The 9,335-nt window shown below is 38.1% G+C and overlaps 1 long non-coding RNA gene across 1 annotated transcript in view; it reads left to right on the top strand.

Annotated features, from left to right (window-relative positions):
* LOC117951032 overlaps nucleotides 1–9,335 on the top strand; it is a 23,557-nt gene that overhangs the window by 12,514 nt on the left and 1,708 nt on the right. The window contains exon 2 of the long non-coding RNA XR_004658033.1: nucleotides 4,159–4,164. This is a non-coding gene — a long non-coding RNA (uncharacterized LOC117951032). The remainder of the gene's footprint in view (nucleotides 1–4,158; nucleotides 4,165–9,335) is intronic.

Genomic DNA, 9,335 nt, shown 5'->3' with positions numbered 1-9,335 from the left:
CTGTTGAATAAACGAGCCACGCTTTTCGTGTGCTCAAAGTGAGAAATTGTCTCTTGCATCTTGCCGCAATTTCCACATAGTGTCTTTTAAAAACACGATCAGTTCCCAATCCTCTGTTTTCAGTATGCAAACCCTGGCCTCCAGTGTCGATATGCTTTGTTTGTTTCCCCGCATCCATCGTCTTAACTTACAAAAACTTTCTTCTTTGTTGTATGAAATGACATCTTTCATTGTACCTAAATGGTACCAACAAAAATCACAATTGGAATGTTTTTTGCACACAAAGATAATACACAGGAAAGGTTTGTGTTAGAATATAACAAAAAATGTGCATGGCCAGCAGTAAGCGCAGTCAAGTCTCTGGTTCAGATGGGAATGCATTGTTGGATCTGTGGCATTGATCCCATTATGGTTCCTATTACATCTGTGGGTGCTGGGTATGGCTAGGCTGCTTGTGTGTGTGTGTGTGTGTGTGTGTGTGTGTGTGTGTGTGTGTGTGTGTGTGTGTGTGTGTGTGTGTGTTTTCACTAAGCCTAGTGTGTGTATGAAACCAACTGTTTAGAAATGTTAAAAAAGAAAAAAAAAGAAACAATCTCAGTGTACAAGAAAAAACCCAGTCAAAAGTCACATGTACTGGGAGGTCGTGGGAAGGTCCAGTTACACTGGTACACAATCCATGCAATTAAAACGAAATGAGAAAATAAAATCAATGCAGATCACTTACACTGTGGTGACAAAAGACTCAACAGGGAGAACACAAGACCTAAATCTTAATTAGCAAGAATATTGATGTTGCAGCACGAAGGGCAATCCAATGTAGGAGCACAGTGTGCTTAAATGAAAGTACCAAACATGTTTTACAGGTCATGGTTCTGAAGTAAACAGGAAGAAACATTACCGTGCATGTTAAAATCTAATATGAAGCATCGTATTCAGTCTGCCTCAAGTTGTAATTGAAAATTAAATGGTGACTAAAGGTGAAGAGGTACTCCCAGAACTCATTCTTTTTCCACATGCCCCCAAGTGCTTCCCTTGTAATAGAAAACTCCAGAGTTGGAATCGTTCTGAGCTATCTGGGCTGGCATGAGCCATCACAGCATGGAGGAACTTACTGGTTGAGACCTGAATCCTTTGTCACAGTCTGGGTTTAAGGTGTTCAGTATTCTGTTGTGTCTTGTCAGCAGAGCCGTCACCAAGGGGATAGTGTGACTTATTTTGGAGTATCACTCAAACTGGGCTTCTTCCATCTTCTATCTAATCAAGTGTGTTTACAATGAGAACGTTTCTTCCGAGCTTAATTAATTAGTGTTGTCACATGTCCCACAATTGTTATTGCTTTAATTCTGTCTATGCCATAACACACTGCAGCAAAGTTACAACAAAAGGGTTATAAAATAATCAATTCATTATTTTTTTATTTGTACAGCACATGTAACAAATTAACTGCAACGAGGGCTTACACGGTAAATTAACTTTTGAACATTAAAGTATTTTTAATTCCTTGACCCAAAAAGGCCCAGATAGCATGTTGAGTGTCAGCAGTCTTCACAAGAGAAACTGTTAACTCCTACAGGGTATTAAAGTACTTAAATGGGAATTCAACGCTCAATACTAACATGTCTGCTTAAGATACTCATATTTAGCTACTTCCCAATTATTATTTTTCGGAGAACTTTGAACACTTTCCATACATTATTCTGTTAGTTTGGACTGATTTAGATATAAACAAATATATATATATATATATATATATATATATATATATATATATATATATATATATATATATATATATATATATATATATATATATATATATATATATATACTGTATATAGACACACTAAATTCTATTGTTTGATGACAACGCTCAGAATACAAAAAAAACTAAACAGCAATCAGAACAGGTTCAAGTAACGAGGGTTTAAAAGGGCTTCCTTTCACGTATTTAAAGGTTCACTCAGTGATGCAGCTTACCCTCAGAATAAATATAGCATTGATACTGGCAAACAGCAGAATCACCTCAAAGCCTCGTCTGTGATCATGATATGCCTGTAGCAAATGGATTTAGTACAATTAGACCACTCAGACTGTCATGTAGGTATCTGTAGCTGGTTAAGACGCTTGTGTGCACGTATTCATTGTGCAGCACTATGAATACATTTCTTGATTCCTAAATATTAATACCGATCAGAACAAAATGTTGTAACCTAAAATTCTGAAATAGAACCTGTTGCACTCCTGGCTGTTGCCCGCGGAACTAGGATAGGGGCCACTAATCTATGGCACTTTTTCTAACATCAAAGACAACACAGACTAGAATGAGACTGTGCAATCTGCAGGTTATTCACCCTGGACTTCTGACTGGATTTTAAGAAGGTGAAGGGGAACAAAATAATGTTACTCTTAAAGATTCAGGAACTGGGGCCTGTTTCAGAAAGCAGGTTTAGTGAAAACTCTGAGTTTGTTAACCCTGAGAGGAGGGAAACTCTGGGTGTGTTGTTTCAGAAAGGGAGGGTGATCAAACTTGTGAGTGAGGGGTAACTCCAGCCCGTTACAGAAAGAGAGGTAACTTGTTGTTTTTCTTCTTCTTTTTTTTAGATTATTGTTTAGGCATTTTCAGCCTTTTTTGGACAAGGACAGTTGAACCTGGTCCCTCTGCATTGAATAGTAAACATCTAGATATGGGAGCCTGCTTTACCAACTGAGCTATCTGTGCACCTCAGAGTCAGTTGCTAGGGCTCTAACGATTCACCAAACCCATTATTTAGTTCATATCACAATTATTGACCCACGACAGATAGAGAGAAAGAGAGAAAAATACATAACACTTAAAAAACCTGTATAAATTGAAAACCAAAGAAAAATAATAACTACATAAATTATTAAAAATATACTTTCAATGTGATCTTGTGGATGGAACAGGAAGGCTAACTGTAGGAGGTGGAAGGTGTGTGTGTTGGATTTAGCCTTCTCACAGCGCAACACAGGTTTGTGTATCTGAGTGTCGTGCTTTCGGTTTCATATCGCATAAAGTTGCCGCCCTATCCGTTACTTACTCAGTAACGGAGTCTGTGAACCAAACCTGGTTGGGAGCAGGTTTTCTCTGTCTCCTCCCTCTGACACTGCGCTCTCTCATTTCCTCATTCATCCATTCAGTCTGTATCAGGCGCATTTTAGCACAGTTTATCTGCATGAATAGAAAAACATTTGTTTTTCTCTCCAACATGGCATTCCTTTTGTCGACTATCCCGTTGATGAAGAAGCTGTATTACTTCGCAGGGAGTTAAACATACGTCGGGACATGATGTTGAGGCCTCGACTATAGATGTATTTTCATTTTCATATAACTTCCTATTTTGGCGGTACCGTTTTTCTTCCCAGTCTATTGGTCATTTAGCTTACAGAACCTTATCCGTCCTCATATCACCAATGTCACCCATCGTGGACATGCTCTTACATCTCCATTACGTATTTTTGCAAACGGCGGTTGTCTATTTGGTGATGCGGAGAATATTAGTAAAGCCACTGTATGCAGGGCTGTCAGGAGAATGTGACTCTCTCTGAAATGTTTTTAAAACATTTTTCCAGTGTTCCCTGGACACAAACCAGTAAGAGCCGCTAAAAAGGAGTTCCATAGCTCTGCAGGTGAATGATGTAAACTCTTTGAAAACAAAATTAGGAATTATAATTGTTAGTTACGGTGCTGCAGCCTCAGAATGGGATTAGTAGGCCTAGGACATTTTCGCCTGCAGGATTGCACCTAAATTAGATAGATTATAGGGTCAATACCATTTCACCAGTAATATTATACTTAAGATTAATTATGAAAATAATACACTATATTGGAACTTCGCATTTACTCTTGCAGCAATTTTGTCCCACGCAAATTCTCACTTTTGCTGCAGCCGCTGTGTTGCTCTTTAAACAAAATACATGTTGCATGAGTATTTCTGCCAACCAGTTTTACTTGTAATTTGTTACCATGGTGAATTGTAGTGTCATGGCTCCATTCATGCTGCCTTTTTATTGTGGTGGTGCACATGCTTAACTCTGTTAACTCTGAGTGAAGCTACTCCGAGTTGATTGGACCTACTTGAATCAGCTGTTCTGGACTTGAGAACTCCGTTTCCCAAGTCAGGGTAAATCACCTCAGAGTTCAGGGTTATACTCAGCGTTTTTTAAACCTCCTTCCTGAAACGGGTCCCAGATCTGGAAGAGAGTCAATGACAATTACAATGCAGCTGTGATTTTGTTTAGCCTATAGATTTTTCTACACTCCTTTACACATTAAATATGTATATGAAATGACTCTACTGTGTCTGTGTGACATTTGATTATAACATAACAATTGGATTATCTTTTAAGTTATCATGAAGCTTGGAAATTCTAGTGGGAATGATTTATTATTTCATACAATTCAGCATTTGCAAACCATGAAATACTTTTGGATCCTCCCTTGGAAGGGGTAGAGAAGTTATTATTGTACCAATGTGAAAACTTAATGTACTTGACAATTCAGAAAATATTCATACATCTTTGATATATATTCAATTGCAAATGAAATTCAAAAGCCAGCTGTGTGAAGTTGTAGCAACCTAGTTTTACTGCCACCATCCATTGGCACATGACATGATGATATAAGAACCAAGAGCAAGTTTGACCGAAGTGAATTTTGTTTCCCTGTCTCTGCCTGGGGGCATGTACTGCTACTGTACAGCTCAGTCTGCCACTGCATCTGAGTTGATAACCACATTTTGGTCAGCAACTATGCAGAGTACTTCATGCTTTGCAGCTTGTCAGAGATAAGAAATATAGGAAATATAGGAAATATTGCAGGCAGAGTTTTAGGCTGCCTTTAGTGACCCTGCCCAGCTAATGGCCAACCTGTCTGAGTAGCGTCCAGTGGGGGTGGGAAAAATAATCGATTCTTAGATGCATCGCGATAGAACGATTCAATGCTCGATTCTGATGAGCTATTAATCAATTATTTAAAAAACTGTGTTGATTTTTATTTAAAACTTACTGTACCCAGACAAGTACAAATCCAAAAACAGAGTGAGTAAAAGAGGATGGGATAACAACTATTTAGAGTTTAGGCAAGAGTGCAGAAAACCCCCCACAAAAATGGCCAAAAGAAAACCTCATGTTTCAACCTCAGGTTATTTTCCCTGCATACAATGATATCATCGTCATTAGTTGATTGCATGCACAGATGTATAGCGCTGTGTTAAACTCGAGTCTCAAAGCAGACAAGTCCAAGTCAGGTCCCAAGTCTTAAGTATACCTCCCTGCTGTTTCTTTTGTACAATCTTTGGTTTACTTGTAAAGAGTTGTTTGCAGTTCTAGTGTTTCAAAGGTTATGACCGCCAGTGTGCTCAGAGCAAACAAACAGAAGTAAGCAAAAACAACTAAAAACTAAGATGTCCTTAGAAAACAAGAAATTAAAAGAAACTACATCTATATTATAATGGCTTACTTGCATTTCTCAACAGTTAAGGTAGGTACAGGCCACTGTATGATCATTGACATTATTCAGTTTAAATATGGCCAAACCGTGACAAATTAACAATAATTAAGGTAAATGTTGCATATGGTGAAATTTAAGACATTGTGTAGATAATGCTTTTAGTGTGTAGACAATGCTGAGACACAAACTGAATCAACACATCCTCAATATTAGTTGTATAAATAACTTGTACATTGAAATAAAGTAATTTTAATAAAAAAAACTTATATTTTGATTTAATGCAATTTGGTTTAATGGGCACATCATCAGAACTCATACAGGAGAACACATGGCTCTCAGGCAGTAAAAGAAATCCTGTATTACAAGGACAAAGAGGCTTATGTTGAAACATTAATGACTACCAAACACTGGAGAAAACTAAACAAGCCGTCAGTCAACAAATATAAGTAATCCCTGTGAGACGGTCACAGGCAACTTTCTTTCAACAAGTTTAAATCCAGATCTGTCTAATGAGACAAATTGCTTCAAGTTTTCCCAGAGTATTAAAAACATTCCCACATTGTCTGACACTTTATCTTTCACTCTCTCTCTTTCTGTCACACACACCATTTTCCTGTCTCATGTCTTAGATTGATGCAGGTGAAACATATTTTCTGCTTCATTCTCTATGTAGCCTGTTGTTATTGTATTGCTAAATCAGTTGTATTTGCATCTACATGGCATGAGTTATCTTCAAGGTGTCATCTTTTATTTTTATTTTAAAGCCTATAGAGTCAGCGCAGAGACGCTAGTTGATTAAAAGCTGCATACTTGCATAAACAGACTGCAAAAGAATTTCAGAGTTCAAATTTGTATAGAATTGAATCGTAGGCGAGTAATTGCTTTGCATTAAGCCTGACCATACCTTTTAGTTTCACCTGCATATCTGCATAGTTACAACATGACTACTCTCCACCTTCCACATGACATGACAATGTTGCCACTTAATTGCTCTTTCTCATGAACATGTATCATTTCATTTATCATATACAAGTATGTTTATAAGTTCCCCCCAAAATTGGCCAGCAGCTCCCAAGGTTAATTGCAACAACGATGCAACATGAGATTGAATAATACATAACGTATATTAGATACTCGTTAATCTTGAGTTGGTCGAAAATGTGTTTTAAGGAGCATTAAAAAGATGATTCTGTTCTTTGCTTATAATGAGTTTAAAGCCTATGCTAATGTAGACTATTCTGTTTCTGTCATAAGAAATTAATTGTGCTATTTGTTGTGCTGATTTGTGTGAAATATGTGTTTAGCAGTTATAGACCTGCAGCTAAATATGTGTTGTTTTAGTAAAAAATATTAATTTAGTCTAATACAATAATAATAATTAAGAAGAGGTTTTGTTGAATTTGCTGCTTATTGTATTGCTGTACATGCACATGGAAGTTATAGCTTCAAACTGTTATGACAGTTACAAAGGGGCAGGGGCATTTAATTATCAGTTAATCAACTAATGTTTTGTGGTGGTGTAAGGAAGGAGAGAAATACTAAGTCACTGACTTTCTACTTCATGCACTTATGAATTGAAGAGGAATGACACAATAAATGGTAATGACCCATCCTCTCCTACAAAGAGAGACAATAAATGTTGCAACCACAATAAGACATTAATGAAACGAAAAAGTGAAAAGTGAAACGGTGGGTGATGTGCATGAGCCCAAGGAGCCTTATTGCTTATTGCTCATGTGCATGCATCATGTCCATGTATGGTCATGGTGGTAATATAAACCACATCAGTGTATGTTCAAGTATATTTTAGGAGAACAGCAGTGCATGCACATACAGGCAGTTCCACCATCATTTCTGTGGCTGGGAGGAAAGGCAAGAAAAAAAGAGAGAGAGAGCAAAAATTATGTAAAGTGAGTTAAAAGTGAACAATTAAACATCAAGCTTCTCAAAACACGGTGGCTTCATATGTTGTCAAAACTGCCAGTAAAGTGAAGGGTGGTTACCCCTGCAAAACAAATATAGATAATCCATAATAATTGGGAACACAATAGAATCCCCAATATATTTGATGGACTGTCCATCCTTGTGTGCAAAGCTGAAGTGACAAGCAAGTTTTTTTTCTCCATCTCTTGAATATACAGACAGCCAATGATGATAACAATGATTATTGTGTCCATTATATTTCATATCACGAGACCTATGCACTCTTGTAACTTTCAGTAGCAATACAATTAATGAAAAAAACGCAGTGATGTCATTACCGCAGTGTTGGCACGTTCCCACTCACATTGTGGTGATGTGGATATTGTCACCACCCTACTGGCAGGACACTACTGAGGTCAGAACACCCACAAGCCTGAAAATGCATTTATTACTGCCACCTCATTTTTACTCACTGCCCTTTAAACCCTCAAATGTAAAGCGAGATAATAATCTTACACAGTTAATTAAAGATCAGTGTAATAAAAACTTTAATACGGATTAATCTTTAAGCAATATAGGTGATACAGTGTCTCCTAGTCGCTTTGGTGGGGAAAGAATGAACAACAACAAGTAAACCAAAAGGCACAATGGGCCCCAAACAACCTCTTCATATTCCTTTCCTAAGAGGTGTGCGTTCATTAGATTTCATCATGTGTGATTTGCTCTCCCAAAATGTTGTAAAGGAGTGCGCTGTACAGTTTGCGGTGTCTTTTTTCCAAATTGAATGTCAGAATGGGAAAGAAAGGTGATTTAAACAATTTTGAGCGTGGCATGGTTGTTGGTGCCAGACGGGCCGGTCTGATTATTTCACAATCTGCTCAGTTACTGGGATTTTCACGCACAACCATTTCTAGGGTTTACAAAGAATGGTCTGAAAAGGGAAAAACATCCAGCATGCTGCAGTCCTGTGGGCGAAAATGCCTTGTTAATGCTAGAGGTCAGAGGAGAACTGATTCAAGCTGATAGAAGAGCTACTTTGATTGAAATAACCATTTGTCATAACCGAGGTATGCAGCAAAGCATTTGTGAAGCCACAACACGCACAACCTTGAGACGGATGGGCTACAACAGCAGAAGACCCCACCGGGTACCACTCAGCTCCACTACAAATAGGAAAATGAGGCTACAATTTGCAAGAGCTCACCAAAATTGGACAGTTGAAGACTGGAAAAATGTTGCCTGGTCTGATGAGTCTCGATTTCTGTTGAGACATTCAGATGGTAGAGGTCAGAATTTGGCGTAAAATGAATGAGAACATAGATCCATCATACCATGTTACCACTGTGCATGGATCTGGTGTAGGTGTAATGGTGTGGGGGATGTTTTTTTGGCACACTTTAGGCCCTTTAGTGCCAATTGGCCATTGTTTAAATGCCCTGGCCTACCTGAGCATTGTTTCTGACCATGTCCATCTCTTTATGCCCACCATGTATCCCTCCTCTGATGGCTACTTCCAGCAGGATAATGCATCATGTCACAAAGCTTGAATCATTTCAAATTGGTTTCTTGAACATGACAATGAGTTCACCGTACTAAAATGGCCCCCACAGTCACCAGATCTAACCCAATAGAGCATCTTTGGGATGTGGTGGAACGGGAGCTTCGTGCCCTGGATGTGCATCCCACCAATGTCCATCAACTGCAAGAAGCTATCCTATCAGTATGGGCCAACATTTCTAAAGAATGCTTTCAGCACCTTGGTGAATCAATGCCATGTAGAATTAAGACAGTTCTGAATGCAAAAGGGGGTCAAACACAGTCTTAGTATGGTGTTCCTAATAATCCTATAGGTGAGTGTATAACAGTGTATATATATATATATACAGTGGGTACGGAAAGTATTCAGACCCCTTTAAATTTTTCACTCTTTGTTTCATTGCAG

This window comes from Etheostoma cragini, chromosome 1 (assembly GCF_013103735.1).
Source record: "Etheostoma cragini isolate CJK2018 chromosome 1, CSU_Ecrag_1.0, whole genome shotgun sequence".
Taxonomy (NCBI): Eukaryota; Metazoa; Chordata; class Actinopteri; order Perciformes; family Percidae; genus Etheostoma; species Etheostoma cragini.
Note: the sequence above shows the minus strand (reverse complement) of the source record. Positions and strands in the feature narration are given on the sequence as shown.